The 19,588-nt window shown below is 36.8% G+C and overlaps 1 protein-coding gene across 7 annotated transcripts in view; it reads left to right on the top strand.

The window, feature by feature from the left end:
- VPS13B (vacuolar protein sorting 13 homolog B) overlaps positions 1-19,588 on the top strand; it is a 482,877-nt gene that overhangs the window by 138,699 nt on the left and 324,590 nt on the right. The gene's annotated exons all lie outside the window — the stretch shown is intronic.

Raw genomic sequence — 19,588 nt, 5'->3', positions numbered from 1 at the left:
TCATGACTAATCTCTCATATATAAGTCTTCTCATGCTGCTGGTGACTGTAACTAGCAAAATTGTGGCTTGATGGATCCAGGGGAAGAATAGTAGTGGGTTACAGTGATGCTATGTAAAAATGACCTAACTATTGACTGTCCCTCAGTTTACTGTTAACTAATTATGGTAATTGGAACAGTTTATTAGTTAACAGTGCTTAGTCATAAATTAACTTGTTATAGTACCATGTGTGAAGAACTTAATTTGGAAAGCTTGAAGGGCTTAGGAGAATTGAGTTCTTAGCTTGAGATAACAACTGGTTGGATGCTAGAAAGATATTCATTTTACCTGTGAGCTCTATGTCTTAAATTCCAAGAAAAAATACTACGTTTTCATAGATTTATTGATGTAAATGGGAGACTGTACAGTGTATTGTCATATAATGGAGACATGTAGTCCTCTTTAAGGATTTAATTTAGCTAGACTTTAACCATAGATTTATAAATACTGTGTAAATACTTAAAAATGCTAGAGAAGTAAATGGGTTTTGAAGATTCATTATCTGTTTGGTTCTTCAGGAGTTCAGAAGAGTAGAGGACAAATAGTGTTTTATTTTGGTAAATAAACCATTTCATTGCTGCTTTGAAGAAGTTGTGCATGAAGACTGCAGTTAAAGATTTAAAAATCTACTGCACCAAAATATCTGCCAGGAGAATTTTTTCTGTCAAAACTGTGTAAGCAAAGCATTACATTAAATCCATGTTTCATGGGCATATTATGGAAGGAAACTACTTATCAGCGCATATCTTATACAAATAGGTAGTATGCAAATTCTTTACCCTTTTTTCGCTGCAGTAATCTTTTACCTGGATCTTTGAATAAAGAACATAAAGTTAGAATTTCATTTTTATGTGGAAACAAAAAAGAACATGCAGTTTATTTATTGAGTTATTTTGCCCTAAATAGTGTTATGAAATACAAAGCAGTGGTAGCTGCTTACTGATTTAATTACCAATGGATGTAAGAGATACAGTTTACTACAGAAAAAAGTCAAATCTCAAAGGTGAAGCAGTTGTGTAGTTTCCAAGCAAGTAATACAGGATACATTTAAAAACCATAAGAAATGGTTTAATTTCATTAACTGTGGTCTAATATGTTGTGCATCCCACTCTTGGTAAACCACAGCGGCATTTACTGGCTATTGCTTCAAAGCACTACTGTTTTTCATCCTTTTCATTGGCCAAATGTGTCAGAAGAGCATTGACTAAAGTCTGGAAAACAGTTCTCGTGGATTTTGCTTTAATGATAAATGTAACATATAGTGCACTTGCTGATATAATCAAGTGAATGGAATTTCCAAAATCTTGACTTAATGTCTTTTAAGTATGAAGCAATAATGTTTTTATGAAGTACCTTTTAAATGGCATTTGTTGAAGTGGAGAGCAGCTGGATTAGAAGGGTCTGTTTCTAACTGCAATCAGCAATGATCATAGTATCATATTACAGTCACCCTATAAAATAGCTTGTATTTAAGAAAAATGGGAAAAAAGTAGGGGTAGGAATGGAGAGAGAAGAGAGCACGGTCTGTGTGATGCCCGGAGGGGCCTGGAATTGGTTACAGTTTGATAATGTTGCTGCAGCTGTTTGGGCAACAGTGTAGTTCTCAATATAGGAAGTTCTTTATCAATGTAGGTTTTATCAGGCTTTTAAAATGTTGTGGAGATACAGTCCATATGCATTTGTCAAGCATTTTTAAAATGCTGGATGGCTTTTTAATTGTAATGTTTACCAGGATAAGATTTAACTAGAATAAAGACCAAAATTCCAGAACGTCTTTCCTCTGTTTCTCAGTGCTACAAAATTCTTTTTACTACTTTTGCATTTGTTTCCATTTGTATAAATGGAATGTATCTCTGCATATCCCACCTTGGTTTTGTCTCTTTTGACCCTGATAGGCTCTTTGAACAAACCAAGTATTTTATTTGTTATGGAACATTTAGTGATGGTGTCTTCTAAAATTTAAAAGTCACTGCTGAGACTCAAACTTTAATTTAGGAAACCGATGCTGCATCCTTCCAGTAATTGTTTATGGGTTATTTTCTTTAATGTATTGTATCAATGGATTAACTTAACTGCAAGCCGTTTTTTTTGTTTCAGCTTGTAGTTTTCCTGTGGTCGGCAAGTTTTATATACATCACTAAATCATCAAGGTCTGCTGGGTAACGTTGTGCAGGAATGTCTTAAGTGTTTAGGCCTCAATGAATGAATAAAAATTGCGGAGACACAAAATGCTCTTATTCAGCAGCACTCTTGTTCATCAATATTCTTGAGTAGTTCCTAAGTGAAGGGTTTTATATGCTTTAACTTTTATTAATTTGATAAAAGGCATGCTATCTGCAGCAGAAAATGTAGAAGTTCAGCAGTGCCTTCATTTTCCTTTATTTCTTGATTTGATTTATTGCAGACAGGTTTGATACAGTCTTAGGCAGGATCTGATTAAGATATACATAATATAACTGCCTAAAATCCCAGGACAAATGGTTGAATATGAATTTTGAATTAAAAGGAAACAAAAGTGTAGGTTACTTGACTGTGAAGAAATTCTGAATACTATTTGACTTACATAGACAAAAATACGCACACATCTCTGTCATCTAGCTGTATAGATATATCCTTCATCATTAGAATAAGTACTGTGTTTCCCTGTCAGCTCAAATGAGTTCATCTTTCTTCCCGGAGAGGACCTTTTGTTGAAAGTACTTCACTTGCCTGAGCACTGTAGACAGAGAAGAGGGTCTATAACTTGATTTAATTGTGCTGGAATCCGGTTCCTCAGGATATGGGAATGGGCTAAGGGAAAAGCGTATCATGATGTGCCTAGATTTTTACATTTTTTTTTAAGTTGGAAAGTGTTGTTTCGGAGAGCTCAGGCCAAATTCAGATCCATACCAACATCAAGGCCAAGCCAAGTTCCATATTTAGTCTGCTCAGGCAAGTAGGTCCTGATGTTCTGTAGGACTCTCTGTAGGACTTTCCCTTTTGTGGAACCCTACTACTATGAGGGGGCTCTCCTTCCATGTCTTCTGTCTCTTACTAGGGCATTCCACCTCCCAGCCCCAGTAATGGACACTTAAGCACCATGCATTTGTAGTACCAAAATATGATGATACTCTTCGTAGAATGTGTGTTGTGTCCATCATTTCCATATGTGATATTGAAGCTTTGCTTCTGGAAAGGGTGAATGCTCTAGGTGACCTGCTCTAGGTGACCCTGCTTCGGAAGGGGGTTTGGACTGGATGACCCACAGAGGTCCCTTCCAACCCCTGACATTCTGTGATTCTGTGAATCTGAGTGACTTTGCAGCAGTGGGACTGATGTATAACACAACAATTATTGTGGCATTCAGTTAATCCAGAATCGTGTCCCATAACAGCAGTGTTAAGATTACTTCTGTGTACAAGTAGAAAACTTCTTTCACGTCTACATATATGAACAGTGACACTATAATAGTTCTGTGCTAATTAGGTAGTGATTAATTTGTATAATATTAAAAAAAATTACAAAACATGAATCCTCCCCTGTCTTATGAAGAAATGTCCTTGTAAGACATTGTATTTCTTGAGAGAGAAATTAATGCCTAAAAGTTGAATGTTTTTCTTGAGGTCAGGCAGGAAATACCTCTCAAAACCAAGATTAGAATGCAAGTTTCTGACTGGTAGATCCACGTATAATCCACTGTATCATTTGTAATGCCCAGGGAAAATGGATGCCTCTCACCCTTCTCCTTGCTCTCTTTTTCCCCCTCTTTAGTTGCTATTCTCTTATAGTTCACTGTGTAGTATTGATTAACCCTTATGACTGCTAATTCCTCTCAAAATTATTTTGGAGTATTCACAGAAACACTTGCTTAAAGATTTCCTGAAAATTCAGATTTGTGCCAAGAGGATTAGTAGTTTGGAAAGGCACAGTCTTACTTTATGGACATCACCTTATTTTGCTTTATAATATCGCGATCATCTTTAGTTGTTTTTCAAGAAAGATGTTTTATGTTTTGTTTCTGAAGTAGGGCCTACTGATTTCTCAGGAGCTCTTATATGATGGTAAATCACTTTGACAAAATAATTCTTGTTTTTCTTTTGAGTGTGGTTTGTTTGTCAGTGGTATAACAAGCCATTAGATCTTGATAACTTTGCCCTCAAACCATCAGTCTGTTCTGCCCTATTCCTTTTACTCTTGTGTGGTTGATACGGACTCTGTCTTCAGTTTGCCAGAGAAGAGTAATTCCATGGTTAAAGCTCTATAGGTGTTCTCTTTTGTAGGCTGTAGATCCAAGATAGGTACAAAATAAGTGTCCCTGAAATTGTAGATTTTCTGTTTTAATTCAGAAAGATAGTTGTTTGCATGAAAAGATACCCATTATGGTTTTGAAGTGTTTTTTTTATGGTGGTGTTAAAATGTGTTTTACTGGCTCTCATACTGAGTATGGCTGAGTATTGTTCATCTCTGTCTCTGGTGCCATGTGTGCCTTTTCAGCATTTACTACAACCTGTTGGGCTTAAAAGAACAGCTACCTTTATACCACATGAGGAAATCACTATGTGATTGTTAGTTACCTGTCAGTAATTCTAATGATTAGATTTTACGTTACCGTAATGGTAACGTAACCTTTATGTACATCACCGAGTCACCAGATATTTCTGGAGGATGACAGATACATGGTCTTGAAATGTCTTTAGGTCATGTTTAGGAAAATGACCTTTAGGAAGTCCCTTCTCTTCTTTCTTGAAATCATGCAATTAACTTAATGAAGAAGTGGCAGCTGGGAATGGATTCCTGCTCACAGCGTTCCCAGGTGCTGCCAAGTACTGCTGTACTTGAGGAAAATGTGGTAACGTTCTCAGTCAATGTCTGCCCTGCTGATGTGCTGAACTGACATCTTCCTCCCAGCACATGAAATCTGAAAGAGCTATTGTAAGCGTGTAAATATGTCATCTTCAGAAAAGAGAGCTGTGGGTAAGATCTGGTAAATTTTTGTGATCCTAAACAAACACCAAAGAGAGGCAAGCACAAGTACCTGCATATTATTTGAACTCATAGTTTAATGGATGAAATGCATCTAGGATTTGTCCTTATAGTGTTCACATTTTCTTGTCTTTTCTGAGACAATTGTTAAATACTGAAGTACATAGCCTACCCTGAACACTGGATAAATAGGTGGAAAAATTGTTTTAAAAGGTTTATTAATTTTCTTGTTGATTAATTTTATTCTTGCTTTTGACATACGAAGTTTCTTAAAGGCAACTTGCATAAAATTAGGCTTACTGCTGGTTCTGGTTGATTAAAATATTTTAAACATCTGTATGACCACCATGAAATTCTGTGGAGTGGATGCTGATGTCTTCCAAACAGTTCTGAGAGAGACTAATTGTTGTTGTTTGGGTTTTTTTTAAACATTGAAATCATACTTTAAACAAGCAAACAAGTTACAATAAAGTGTTTATTTTGCACTTATTTTTATCAGCTGTTTTTAGGAATTCACCTGTGATCTAAGCAGTTAGAGCAAAAAACATAGAGATAGAAAAATGCTATGTAGTTACAGTAAATGTGACAAAGTAAAATATATAACTGGTAAGAAACTTTATGATATACTAACTATAATTGATTCCAGTGATTTGTCTGTTAAAGCCAATGCAAATAATTGTAACATCTGTCAAAAACCAACCACTAGCATGAAAACCTTTTAACATTTTGCACTTAATAAACTATTTTGTACATAAACTACCTTATTGTTTATATTAAAAACTAAAAAATACTCAGTCTGTTCCAGCCATTCTAACAAAAACTTTAATAAGCAGACATTGCATAAAAATGACACAATCCAGGAGTTATTCAGTAAGGCCAGCATAATCATAAATTTACCATCCATGCTTTTCCAAAAATACTAACCCATATTGTTCTCCCTGGACCTGTTGCAGGGATGACTAATCCAGCTGCTGAGGTCTCCCTTTATGTGTTTGATGGAACACTTGGCTTGCTAGACTACAGCTGTGTGTTTATGTGCAGTGCACACCTGCAGAGGCCTGACAAATAGCTGTAGTATGCAGAGTATACAAAATTACCCTGGCAGTGCTGCAAATAAGGAAGTTTCTGTTTTGAAGTCCATATGTGTGTGAGCTTGAGATGCCAGCTGGGGTATTTATGTTGCATTGCACAGATGTAAAACTGCCAACTGATTTTATACCAAATAAAGGCTAATCTTTTTATACATACTTGGTGTCAGAGTTATGAAGTGGTACATAAGAATGTTCTCACGACTTGGTTCTTTTAAAATAAAAGCTGACATTAAAAATGCTCGAACTCACAATAGGCATAGAGGGTAAAGATAAAAACATACTGTATTTACTTAGATATCTGCTGTAGCATGCTATCTTAAGGGTTTTATTATTAGTGATGTATAGTTATTAGCTGCACATAATCAGGCCTTGATTTATTGTGTGCATATACACTATACTATATTTCCTTTTTTCCAGGAGGTCACTTCAGCTCTGTATTGAATCCAGTTTATGGGGTCTGAAATGTGAAAGCCCAATTTATATAGCTACTTAACTTGAAAGCTTTGCTTTCCTATTTTCAAATGTGTTTAAGCACAGTGATAATTTTTCATCAAATATAATACGTATTTTGAAAATTGGTATCATTGTTAGTAGACCTTGTTTGTGAAAATACTTATAAATGTAATATTTGTGTTCAGATACTAAAGAAATGAAAATAGAAGCACTAGTTTCATTTGCTAAAACTAACAAACATCACAGATACCAGTCTCAATTGTTTGATCATTTTAGTATCTTGACTTTCATTATGAACTAATTGTAAAGACAGCAAGGTGAAAGAAGTAGTTTGTTTTGATGGTTCACTGCGTATACTGAAGTACTGCATACTTAATCCTTTTTAAATGCATAAAGGGAAGGGGGTTAATGTGCAGATGTGAACGTGGACAGTTTCTGTGCTTCTGACTACATGCTTTGGAAGTTCCTTAAGCACTTAGTTACAGTTTTAGGCTTAACGCACTTTCCCTTCAACTACCTCCCCCCCCCCCCCCCCCCCCCCCCCCCTTTTTTTACTGTATCAAGCAATTGTAGTGCTGTTTTTAATTTGTTGTTTGTTCTGGGCTACTAAAACATTTGAAGATGTGTAGAGTTCTGCTTTGACTTACTCTGTCACAATGTATACTTGAAACACACTTATGCTATATGTGTAAGAACAAAGAAAATGGGAGCAACATTGAAGTACATCGCTATAGAATCTGTCCCAAAGTGCTTAGGAATTTATTTCGCTAAATGTAATGTACAACTTAAAAATGACTGACAATCACGCACAGCTCACCAGTCTGGTGGAGCTTTTTTAAACCAAAAGAATTTCATGCATACACACATGTGCATGCACACGCTCACCCTGAGGTAGCAGTCAGTGCTTACAGTGAGCTTACAGTGTGTGTCTTCAAAATATCTCCCAGAAGCTCAAACAGTATCCGGATTCGCAAGGGCCAGAAATACAATTCCTTGATTACTAAATTTTAGAGCAGAAATTTCAGGCGTTAATATTAATTAGATGAAGAGGTAATGATGTAGTGGAAGTGGAAGGAAGAGTTGAGCTGTACCCCCATAATAGTGCGAAGGCATGTCTTGGCTAATGTGAGAGTGAGAGAGATGCTCATACTACCATTAACTGCTGAGAACTAGTCTGTATAGTAGAGAAGGCTGGGAAACAATATAAAATGCCAAATCTGAGTGAAAAATGGAAATACTTCAAAAGAAGTTACTTCTGCTAGATGAGTATAGGAAGTCTTAATTGTTGTTAGATCCTCAATTCAGGACCAAAAGAGCGGAATTCTATTGGTGTGTGAGGAAATATGTTGCAAAGATGGTTTAGTTATTGTGTCAGGGCCAGCTCTGTTATAGAAGGATATTACTTCAAACAGATTGCCGCCCCTGCAAGTTGCAAACACACAATTGAAGGCTTCTAGTTCTCAGCTCATGCACAGATGTCTTTCAATAAGTTTAGCCAGTAATTTCTTCAAATTGCTCAGTTTATCAGCAGCACATGTCATCAATCCTGGAGTGGCTGCTCAAGTCAAGCTACAGAATCCTTAGCTTACAGACACAGCTGCAAACAGGTGAACAGGCAGAAAGTAATTTGTGCAGCTTGGTGGCTGTCAGACAAAAGACAGACAATCTGAGTTGAAAACAGATTGCAGGCCTTGCATGAGCCAGACAAAAGGGATTTCTACAACTGCAAATAATTCCAAGGTTGACATATTTTCCTTTCTGCCATTAGGTGATTTGTTAAAATTGGAAACAATGAGCATTATAAATCTACACAGAAACTAGAGATAAGATGAAAGAGAAAAACAGATCGCTAAATAAGTTTACATCCTTCTGTTGAAAAGCATACAACTGGCATTCATATAGGCCTCCTTTTTATAAGCTAAGCCGAGTTATAATACTGCTAAGGACATTCAGTACATGTTTGAAATTATGGTGAGGATATCTAAATGGCAAAAGAAACAGCACTGTAGAAAGAGTAAGTTCTTAGTGACGTTTTTCTGGATTAAAAAGTTGGCTTTATTTTTTCTTTTCAAACTCTCCTTTGGATATCATTTAAGATACAGTGAAGATTTATCAGGATTTCATTTTAACTTTGAAGTCCTCTGCTTCCTCAGATATTTTAATATTAGGCAGATTTATCAAGATTTACTATACTAAGTATATCAGAATTAGTTTGTAACAAGCAAGCTTACTGTAGTGCTAACCCAGTTGCAGTAAGTTAGAAAACACGTACTTCCCCAGTCATAGCTATTACATCTTCAAATGTGTGACTATGGAGTATCTGTTCCTTCTGCTTCTCATGGGCTCTGTAAACTTGCCCTGACCTCAAACTTTCTTTTGCAGCGTTCCATGAGGTACTAATAAAGCTAATGTAATATAGCCCTTCTTCCTGTTTAGTTCAGTGAGTAAGTACTTGCGTGCAATGATATTGACTGGTAATTCTATGCTTAATTTAAGTCGTTCTGGCAAATTTATTTTCCATGTTATTTAAAACTTATCAACATGGAGATGTGTGGGTGGAAGAAGAGTAACTGTCTACTTTAAGATAGCATCTGGTTTTGTGAAGATACGATTCTGTGCATAGAGTCTGCTAAGCAGGCTGTTTGAAATACATTGAAATCAATGCGCTTTCTGTGCATAATATAGTGATACATATGACAATGAATTTGTGAATACAATTGTATGATTCTGGTTAATCATGCGAAAGTGTTTGCAGAAATTATTTAAATTGTCCTGTCAAAATTAAGTTGTTTTTAAAATGGACAATGAGAGCTTACTTAAAAATAGTATATGCTTTTTGTTATGAGGTCATGCCTATGTTACATACTTCAGTCCAATATGAATGTTGTTGTAATTGAAATACTGTTGTTAAGCTATTGCAAGTTTATAGTTTTATCAAAATACATTACTAAATATTTCTGCAGGGAAACCTTATGCTGAAGTTGAGTTGAAGAATTCATTAAGCTTCTCAGCTATGAAGAAGTGTGTCACAAACATGTGCTTTCATAACCTATAGTATGGAAGTACCCTTTTTCATGCTTTTTTTTGACTAAATGCTAATTCCAAGATTAAACCACATCCTTAGTATATGCTATGTTACAGGGCTTCCCTTGCATTTGGATTTTCTTCTGTTTTTGTATCTTAGTAGACAGTAAGATTTTTAGCCTATCAGAAATTGATCACGCTAACGGAGATTTTCTGTTCTTTGGCCAGGGAAGATTATATTTTAGCTTCTTTTTTGATAATGCTGGCAGCATATGTATGGCTTGTTGGTTGTGCAGGGTATATGCTGTAGATTGTAGCCTGACATTGTCATGGTGTTAGCATGTATGGGCTTCACGTATTCTCTGTGAAGGTGAGATCATCATCTTTAAAGGATGGTTTTAATTTGTGTTGGTGAATCAAGTGGATACTGTATTTAAGGAGGGGAAAAAAGTGTACTTATGCAGGTTGCTGTCTGCAGTCCAAATTGCTGATCAGAGAGTCTTTATACACGTCGGTAATGTGCTGTGCAATATAAGCTGAAATATATTCCACAAGGGAGGAAAACGGAATAGGTTACATACGCTGTTCCTAAGTGCAATGAATATAAAACTCCATTACTCACTTTAAGCAGGTGCTTTTTATATGAGGCTTTAAAGAAATATAAAACTGCTGGTGAAATGATTGGTTTGTACAGACACGACTTAACTTCCAGTACTTTGACCAGATAAAGAGGCTAAAAATATTTCTACAAACATTTCTTTAATGATTTCAAGGATTAAAGGTTAATATCCTCCTGGTGTAAGAAATTGCCATTCCAGACACTAAATGTACTGTTTCTCTTTAAGTCCTCAGTAGTTGCATAGAATATTTAAAAGAAAATACAAACAGGTTTGTTAAAGGTAGAGCATTGTGTTTTTAACTTTATACCCTAAACAATGTGTATTTACATTGCTGTGAGGAGCACAGGGATACCATAAAGAAATGCAGTGTGATATATAAAACAGTGATTGAGTAAGAATGATACTCCAGTTAGAAACAGAACTGTTCTTTAAAGAAAGTGAAATCTTGTCATCTCTGTGCATGGAAAACTACATGTGAAGAGGTAGCCTCAGATCTTTCTGTTCTTTAAAGCAACATATACTATCTAAGAAGGAAAATCGTGGGGAGACTGTTCAAGAGAATACTCATATACTGTATTTAAATGATCTTTTTCCATGTAATCTCTATCATGTTTTACTTGCCTGCTTTGTCTGAATTACTGTCTTCCTGCCATTTCCTACTCCTTTACAGTCAGTGTCTCCAGCAGCAGCCTCTGTTGTCCATCTTTTAACCGCGTGACTGCTGGCTTTCTTCACCACCCAGCTGGAAGATGCGAATGTTCTCTTTTGCTTCGCTCACCATCAACAGCAACTCAGGAAATCAAACTGTTAATGATTACACTGTAGATGTTAGTTCTTCATAATTTTTTGATAATACTGCTACTGAAAACATCTGCCCTTCTTTTGAATTTTTATAAACCTTTGCCGTTTCTTTAATTCTTAAAAAAATCATGATCTCCATCCTCTACAATCCTCAATTTGTTGACCATTTTACTGGTCCATAACTGTTCTGTCCTATATGCCATTATCTCAATTTGAGCTTGTGAGAGATTTCAGGCATTGGGTATCATGTTTGACAGCAAGCAGGTGACCAGGTGTCATGTGTTGCAGGGAAGCTCACAACCCTGTGCAGGTCCAGGTGAGATCCGTCATTTCTTGCCACTTGTGTAGTGGGGACGTTACACAGCACCGTAAGGTTTGTATCTACTCTGGTGAATGAGGCTTTTTAAGGGCAAAGGAATACAAACTCATAGGAAACCAGAATTTATTAGTTTCATAGTTGCCAAATAACTTATTTAAATAGATGTATCTTAGAGAAATGAGCTCCACAGTTGAAATGGGAGGTGATGAGATCCGAGATGAGCTCTGGTTCCTCTAAGACTTTGTAATTTCATCTTACATTTTACTGTCCTAGAAAGCTGTAGATGTCCTTTTTCTCTAGCTGCTACATGCTTTTTTTACGAAGAGTTGCAAAATGCAGGATTTTTTTCCAGAGCCTAAAATATATTGCAACTTATGCTTAGCATATTTGAAGGTAAAGCATTTGAACTGATACTGGGTTAAACTTGAAGTAGGCGTAATAAAAACTCAGGATAGAAAACGCAGTTCAGGTTTTTTGTGGTCATATTATCATATATTAGTGAAAACAGTGTTTTGATTTACTTCAAGTGTTGACATTTTGCATGTGCTATTGAACTTATCCTCAGATACAGCAAAACTACTGTGTTTGAAAGTGATAGGAGGCTTATACGACAAAGATGGAAGCAACCGATTGCAAGTGCATGCTTCCAACGAAAGGGTGTGCTACTAGGGATGGAAAATGTAAGCTCTTTCCTCTGTCAATCTGTCTGTCTTTTTCAGGATCTTGCTTCAAATACTTTATGGTGAAAGTTTCTCAGGTTCTTATTTTTATATATATATACTGCAAGCATTTTCATCCATGTCATATTTAGCATTTGTCTGCTGACAATGTAAAGATACGAGGACTGATAGGACATGCTTTTTGAGAGTTAGAAATTCAGATGATAGGTTTTCTGTGTTTTCTTGGAAGACAAGTTTATTTTAGTGCATTAACTTGGGCTTTTACAATTTGTCTCAAGTGATACAGCGATATCTGAAATGCAGCTGTTGAATTGTGCAGAAAGTAAAATCAATTCGTATCTTCTTTTTGAACCTCTGTTTACAACAGTGGGAAGAGTGCCACTAAAGCCACTTTAATCCTCTGTCCTGACCAGTGTCCTGTTGCTAAAGCTAAAATAATAGCCTCAATTAGGTATGCTTATAATTGGCATTGTCTAAACAGTGTGAATGTTAGCAATAATAAGGTTAATAATAAAAAGTTGCCCAAAACTGCACTTCTCACAGCAAGGTTTTAGAGCTATTTGCAATACTGTATATGTTTAAAGATGGAAGGTGGTATTCCTTCTCTAAACATTGGCTGTTTAGATCAAGAGGAGCAGCAGTCAGACTATGCATGGCTTGTGTTTCTGTACCCTACACGGAGAGTGTTTCAGGATGGTCCTTGTCCTTTTGGTAGGTTGTGGTAGTGAGTCCGTGAATGTTTGCTGGCCAGCCTTGGTACAGTGGCTAAAGGGATCTGTGAAACATTTCCCAGCTCTGTTGTGTTTTCAGATAAGTTTGAGTTTTTGTTTTTGTTTGTGTTTTTTTTTTTCAGTGATACCTGTTCTATGAGCATTCAAAATTAAAGCAGCATTTTACCTGACTGGGTAATCGCTTAAAGCAGATTATCGATAAAGAATTATCCAAAGGTGCTTCTGACCTAGAATGCCTTAAACATTCCAAATATTCTGTGATTTCTTCAGTTTTGGTTTTCAGTCTTTGAATCCCAGGTTTCTTACTTAACTCATCATTTATTCGAAGCAGGGTTTAGAAGAATCAAGAAGTTTATGGATTAAGGCAGATGGGGACCTCTACGAAGGCCACTCAAAATGGGGCTGCAGCAACAGGGATTTGCCGGATTTAAGTGACTCTCCCTGTAGATGAAATGCTGATGCTCTTTAGCAAGCTGGAAATTTTTTGCAATATGTAAATCTCCATTACTAAATGACAGTCCTATGTCTGGTTTAGTGTTTGGGAATTGGAGAAGCCTTAATTAGTTTACAGGCAGTTTAAGGATTTAAGTGGTTAGTTACAGAGATTTTAATATTGATCTGCAAGGTGAAGACCAGTGTGTGATTGGCTGTGTGCTTGGCCCTGAAATCTGTCTGCGAAAATACTGAAAGTACGTGAGGAGATTCATTGATTCATTTTTGTGTTGCGTGTGTACATACATGTGGTTTTTGTAGCTTATGTTCTGATGAAGAGAATGGTAGATACCTGCATGGATAAATATTTTGTTGTTGCCCAAGAAGAAAGCAAGTTGATCTTCTTTAGCGAGTATTTCAGTCTGTCAATAACGGTTTTAACCTTTCCGCGTATTTACTTTTCCTTTGAGTACTATGGCTGCAGAGAATATGAAAGTGCTATTTTTTAGGACAATTTTCTTTTAGGCGTGGAACTGTGATGCAAGAAGCTCAAGACAGTAGAAAATGTGTCCGGCTTACCATACATCAGATGCCAGACAGGTCTAATATAATCATGTTGTTATTGCCCTGTGAAGTCTTGAGAGCGGGTGGGGGTGAAACAATAATTTCTTAGTGTAGCGATATGTAGACTGAAAACTGGTTGACATAGTTACAAGAAAATAAATAATTACGATAATGAGAATAGCAATAGTAATGCTAGATAGAGCTAAGTCAAGAAAAATATAGACCTGTCCCTTGATACCTCCTTAAAATAAGCTGCCTTAATTATTGTTTTGAAGAAGAAAGATAATAGTAGCCAATGAGTGTCTATGTTAGGGCTGCAAAATGTGGTCTGCAGACTATGGTGACAGATTAAAAATGTAGAATTACGAACACAGTGAAGACATTTGGGGAACTTCATCACAAAGATTTAGTTTTACTACAGCAAAGGCTGAGGAAGTATTTATAACTTGCCTTCTACATTTTAGAAACTTTCTTTCTTTTTTTTTTTTTCCAATTTCAGAAACAAACAAAAATCACAAAACTTCAGCGTTTTCTCTTCAGGTGCTGTGTGCAAGGAAGCACACTGATGGAAAGAGATGTTGAAGTTCCTGTGCTGCTGCTGGTTTACTGCAGCGAAGAACATGAAATCTCATGCTCCCCCAGTGCTTTGAATGTGAGAAGTAGGACTGATGCCAGCTAGTGCTGGTCTTTGTGGCTTCCATTATGTTCATACTGCAAGGAGGAAGGAATTAAGTTTGGTTTTAGCTTCAAGGTCCTCATAAGTGCCATCTCTCTAACCAAGTTCAGTACAGACTTTCAGAAGTTCTTACTGAGGACATTGCTTAAGCACAAATGAGTATCTGTCATGAAAGAAATGAGGTTTCTCTTATGCTTCGATTTGTTTACTAGCTTTTCTGTGTTTGTTGTGTAAAACTGTAGTAGGCGTTTCTGTGAAAATAACTGGACATTTTTTCTTGATTCCAGTTAGACTTAGGCCTAAATGTTATTTCATTTGGTTAATAGCTCTTTGATTTTATTCATGGATTGATCTTTTTACTGAGTTTGAAATCATTTTGACATGTATGTGACAGTCTTTTATTATATCATGTTGCCAAACCATAGTTTATTGGTACTTAATGCTTTAAATATTGAAATTTTTCATTCTGAGGCCGTAACCTAAATATGGGGAGAGTTCATGTGGAGCTGCTTCTAGAAGTTTTAGTCATGCCTTATTCATTTCATATTTCATATTTTGGAGTTCTCTCTTTTATGATCTTTCTAAAGAATTATTTATTGTATTTCAGGGGTTTGGCAGCTCGCAGTCTTGACTCTTGTCCTCAGAATCAGTAACATACCTCTTTTGCTGGTTTCCCGTCTCTTCTGTTGATCAGTTTAGAGTTTGTCTCTTTGTTTTCCATTAATCATTGCAAATTCACCTTATTATGAATGGATTGGTGAAAGATGTATAGGCCACTGGTAAAAATCCCTAATTAGGTAAGGTTTTTTTAACACGTCTGAAATTAAATGATTGCTTGGCATTGATAGGCTTGTTAGCAGAAATCCTGGGCTGATGTGTAGAGACACAATTGTGATCTGCCTTTAGGTGTCTGATTCCCTTCTGCTTGCACGCAGAATGTCACTGAATGCAGGGACTTGGGGCAAGCTGTGTAGGTGGATCATGTACATGGAGAAGACCAAAGCTATGATCAGAAAAGTTGGGGGGGAGCTGTGAGTGCTTGCTATAAAGTCTGGGAGAACCTTCCTTGGCCTTCCTGTTATACCTCTGTGCATGTTTCTAGAACAGAATGGCTCTCTAGGCTTGGAATTAAAATTGAAGTGAGGTAGTGTGTACAAAGTGTAACCTGTCAAGGCGTAATAGATTTTAAGTTAGAAAACCTTTCTGCCTATTTTTGGGTTCTGCAGTATGGAAAGAACAGCTTTTTAGGTCTTTGATTGACATATTGTATTCTGTGTGATAGTCTGATTCAACAAAACCAGATTATGTTTGATCACCAAGTATAAACACGGTTACATTTTTGGGAAGGAAACACTTGATTTTTACTGCAAATAGTTCTACAATGGGCAGGATGTTTCCAATATGAAAATCATACAACTAGAAAATTGTCATATTTATCTGGAAGCAACCATAAGTTATATTGGGTGGAGATAGGTGTATGTATCTCTCTGTCTCCGTAATGTCTTTGACTGACATGTTCCTGATGAAAATAATAAATTAACTAAAGAAAATGTGAGGTGTACTGAAAAATAAACATGATTGCTCTGTTCTCCAAATTTGACTGCACTGAGCAATGAAGTAAATCCCAGTGCTGCTTTTGAAAGTGTTGTTCCAGAAGAGCGAGTACAGCACAAATTCTACTTTGTTGTCGAGTACCTTGGAAATAAGCCTTTCTCATGCTTCGTTTGCAGGATGTTGAATTTGAGTGATGTTGCTCTTGGCAATGACAGGTTTGGTTTCTCTGGTTCCTCTTTGACTTCATGCTTAACGTCTTTATTAAAATCTTGTAAAGTATTTATCTCCATACTGAATTTGAGTTAGGATTTGGAGGCATGGAGCATTTCTTATCACGGAGTTTTAAATCTTCCTGCTTAATCAGTCCCTTGAGAAGGCACTACTTCTAAAAAGTTTATAAACATTGAGAGGAGGGAAGGGAGCCCCAGTCTTCACTTGCTTAAACATTTGTTTGCTGAAATAAGTGTTTAAGGAACATATTAGCTACATGTACAACTGTTGCGATTTTGATTTTCATAATGATATTATCACGATGCGAGAGATAATAAGGGAGAATATTTGAGAAGAACTAAAGTTACAGGGGTGGAAACTACAGATAGTGAGAGGCATACATAGGAGACATGGCTTCTTTCTGCTCTGTAGAGCAGCTTGCCAATTTGAGAATTTTATGAGGGATGGTTCATAATTTCAAAAAAATTTCAGAGATTGAAGAAAATGTGCTGTTTCCCTATATTAAACCTATTCATTATAAATCATTCACAAAAAGTCTCTACTATTTGAAAAAGCGACTTGTAACTGGGTGAGGGGAATCGCTTTTGGTTCAGGTGATTGTTGTCTTCATGATGAAAGTCTAGTTAGATATACGAAGTTCCTTATTCCATATTGTAGGCTCTGTATAGGATTTTAATATTTAATAAATGGGTTTTCTGAGTATCCCTCAGCCCAGAACTGTGACACCTGAGCAGAATTAATTTTTCTTGCAACTTCTCTGTCATTGCTGGAGTTGTCAGGTGTTAAAACTGAGAGGAGGCTGATGTTGCCATTTGATGTCAAAGCAACATAGAAAAGGGGGGACATGATTAAGCAATGTTTTCCTAATACTTTTCCATTTTCTTTTCAAATAGTTAAAAACAGCTGAGAAAGTGTTCATCCTATCCCTCTAACAGGTGTTCCAGAAAGAAATAGCTTATTACTGCTGTAAGTTACTTCTTTGTATGCATTCAAATCATATAATTGCTAATTGTATGATCATATATTGAGGGTTTGAAGGTTACTTCAAGGTCAAGCTATTCAGCTTTCTTAGCTTCCCATCATATAATCCCTAACTGCTGTCTGGGTGAAAAACAGTGCACTGGCCAGTTGGAGCTATGCTTTGCTGACTGTCATGCATATGCTGACTGGTCAGGTAACAGGACAAATATACCAACATTTTCATGAAGATTGTATGAGATAAGTGTCTTTGATAACACTGCCATATCTTGCTGAAATTCAACAAGTCCAGAAGTTATTTGGTGAGGGAATAGGAGTGAAAAGAGAAGTAGGGAGCATGATCACGTGAAACTTGATTCATTGTTTTCAAATACGATACTAAACCAAAATTCAAGTTATGCATGTAGCTAACACGAAAAGTTTTAGTCTTAATTCAGAGAAGGTGTCCAGTGTAATGCATCTAAAACTGGACTCCATGATGGAAAATACTTAGTTTTAGAAGTACTTAATCTTCCATAGTGAAGTGAGAGAAATGTATCAGACATCACACCTTGTATTTTGAGGCATAAAATAGTTGCTGAAAGATGGAAACAGCAAGAAGCTACCAGTTTTGAGAAGACTTGAAAGGCAGGTGTTGAATTATGAACTCAAATTTGTTTTGTTTTGACTGTAATCTTCACTGCTACTAACAGTATTGTATGATCTTTCTTTTGGAGCAGGCAGAAGAGAAGGAAAAACATACTTTTTTTCCCCCCCCCCTCCCCTTTTTTCTTCTTCCCCGCCACCTGCCCCCACTCCCCAAGGGCCTCTATTTGCACAAGTTTATAGGAAGTATGAAGAGGCAGAGCCAAGACTAGGAAATGCCTACAGATACTGTATCTGCTTTTGACAAATTCGTGCTTTGTGCCTGATACCACACCTGAGATCAAAGGGGATTTTCAGCTTTAAAAGAGGCTTACCCCAGGCGAGACTGGGAATGAGGGTGTATTCGTGAGACTAAAACTGGTAGCTGATCTTTCGGGGTGAGAGCCACTGGTAGCTGATCTTTGCGACTGAGGACTGGTGGGGTGTTGTAGTGGCAGGCACACAAACAGGTTGCGGTGAGCATTCTTTGAGCCTGAAGCCGTCCTGAATCACAAGTTAGGAAAAGACTGGGCATGCCTCCAACAGAGAAGACAGGTTAAATTTTGATAAAAAGGTATGCATAGAATGTGGAAACTACTTTCACATGGCAGTCTGGTTTACTAAGTGCCAGGTGTCCCTTCGTGTGCTGCTTCTCTCTTCCTACCTTGGAAGGTACTTTTTATTCAAAAATTATTTTAATGTCTTACCAGAACATGTATGTCAAGAAGTCCACTTATAAAATGGTGTTATATGCACGACCAAATACATTTCAGTGTTTGGGAACTGGAATAGGCACAGTGGACTAAGTGTAATTACCAGGTTTAACCCTAAATCTGCTTCCTCGGTTTTTGGGAATTTTTCCTTACATAGTTAATATATGTTAAAGGTTGTTTGGTGTGTTAAGTCTTTGAGAGATTGTGCAAAAAATTAATGAGTTCATTCTGTAGAGAATATGTGAAGTCTCTTTAATGCATGCAACTATCCTGAAATATGTATCAAAATGCTTTCAATTTTTTTTTTCTTGATTTTCCATAATACGCTCATTGCATAATTAGGATTTTGGAACAAATTCTGTGTTACGCATGCAAGGAAATGGTTCCATAATTATACTAATGTTTGCATAATTAACAAGCTGCTTGCCAATTTTAACTGACAAATTCCAACTCACTTTTGCATGAGGGGGGAAAAAACCCGTAAAAAATGGTAACTTCTGTTAGTTTTTCCTTTCATACTTCTTACAGGTGTTGAAACTATTTCTTTCTGATTTGTAAGTAAATATATGTATTTTTTTTCTGATAGTCAGCGCTGTACAGAATAGGAGGGCTGGCTCTGGGGCTGTTTTGGGGGCTGCCCTCAAGCTCTGCCAACATATCTGAGTCCCCTGCTGCTGCCGCCACAGTTCTAGGCAGCTCTTCAGAAGTGACTGCCAATAGCACCGATCTCTTCCAACCAGTGTGGTAGTTTTCTGGTTTTGGGGGGCTGAGGAAAGACCACCAAAACTTATTTCCACTTGTGACTTAAGGCAAGGTTTGAACTCCAGTTTCCCTTGAAAAATGGCAAGTGTGCCGCTGGCCTTCTGTGCCGTTCAGCTGCATGGATTTAATGCTTTACATTGCTACTGAGTGAAATGTTTTTGTGTAAATGTAAGCTGAAAACACTTGGTCATTTTAAGATCCTGAAATGAAAGGGCCATAATAAAACCATGAAAAAGTATAGTTGAGGTGGCACTTATAAACTGGGAACAAAAGTGTGTGTATGTGTATGTATACGTATTTATTCCAATTTCTAAGTGGCCTTCTGTGTTTTCC

Source organism: Opisthocomus hoazin, chromosome 3 (assembly GCF_030867145.1).
Source record: "Opisthocomus hoazin isolate bOpiHoa1 chromosome 3, bOpiHoa1.hap1, whole genome shotgun sequence".
NCBI classification, from domain to species: Eukaryota; Metazoa; Chordata; class Aves; order Opisthocomiformes; family Opisthocomidae; genus Opisthocomus; species Opisthocomus hoazin.
The sequence above is the reverse complement of the archived record's forward strand: the minus strand, read 5'-3'. Positions and strand labels throughout refer to the sequence as shown.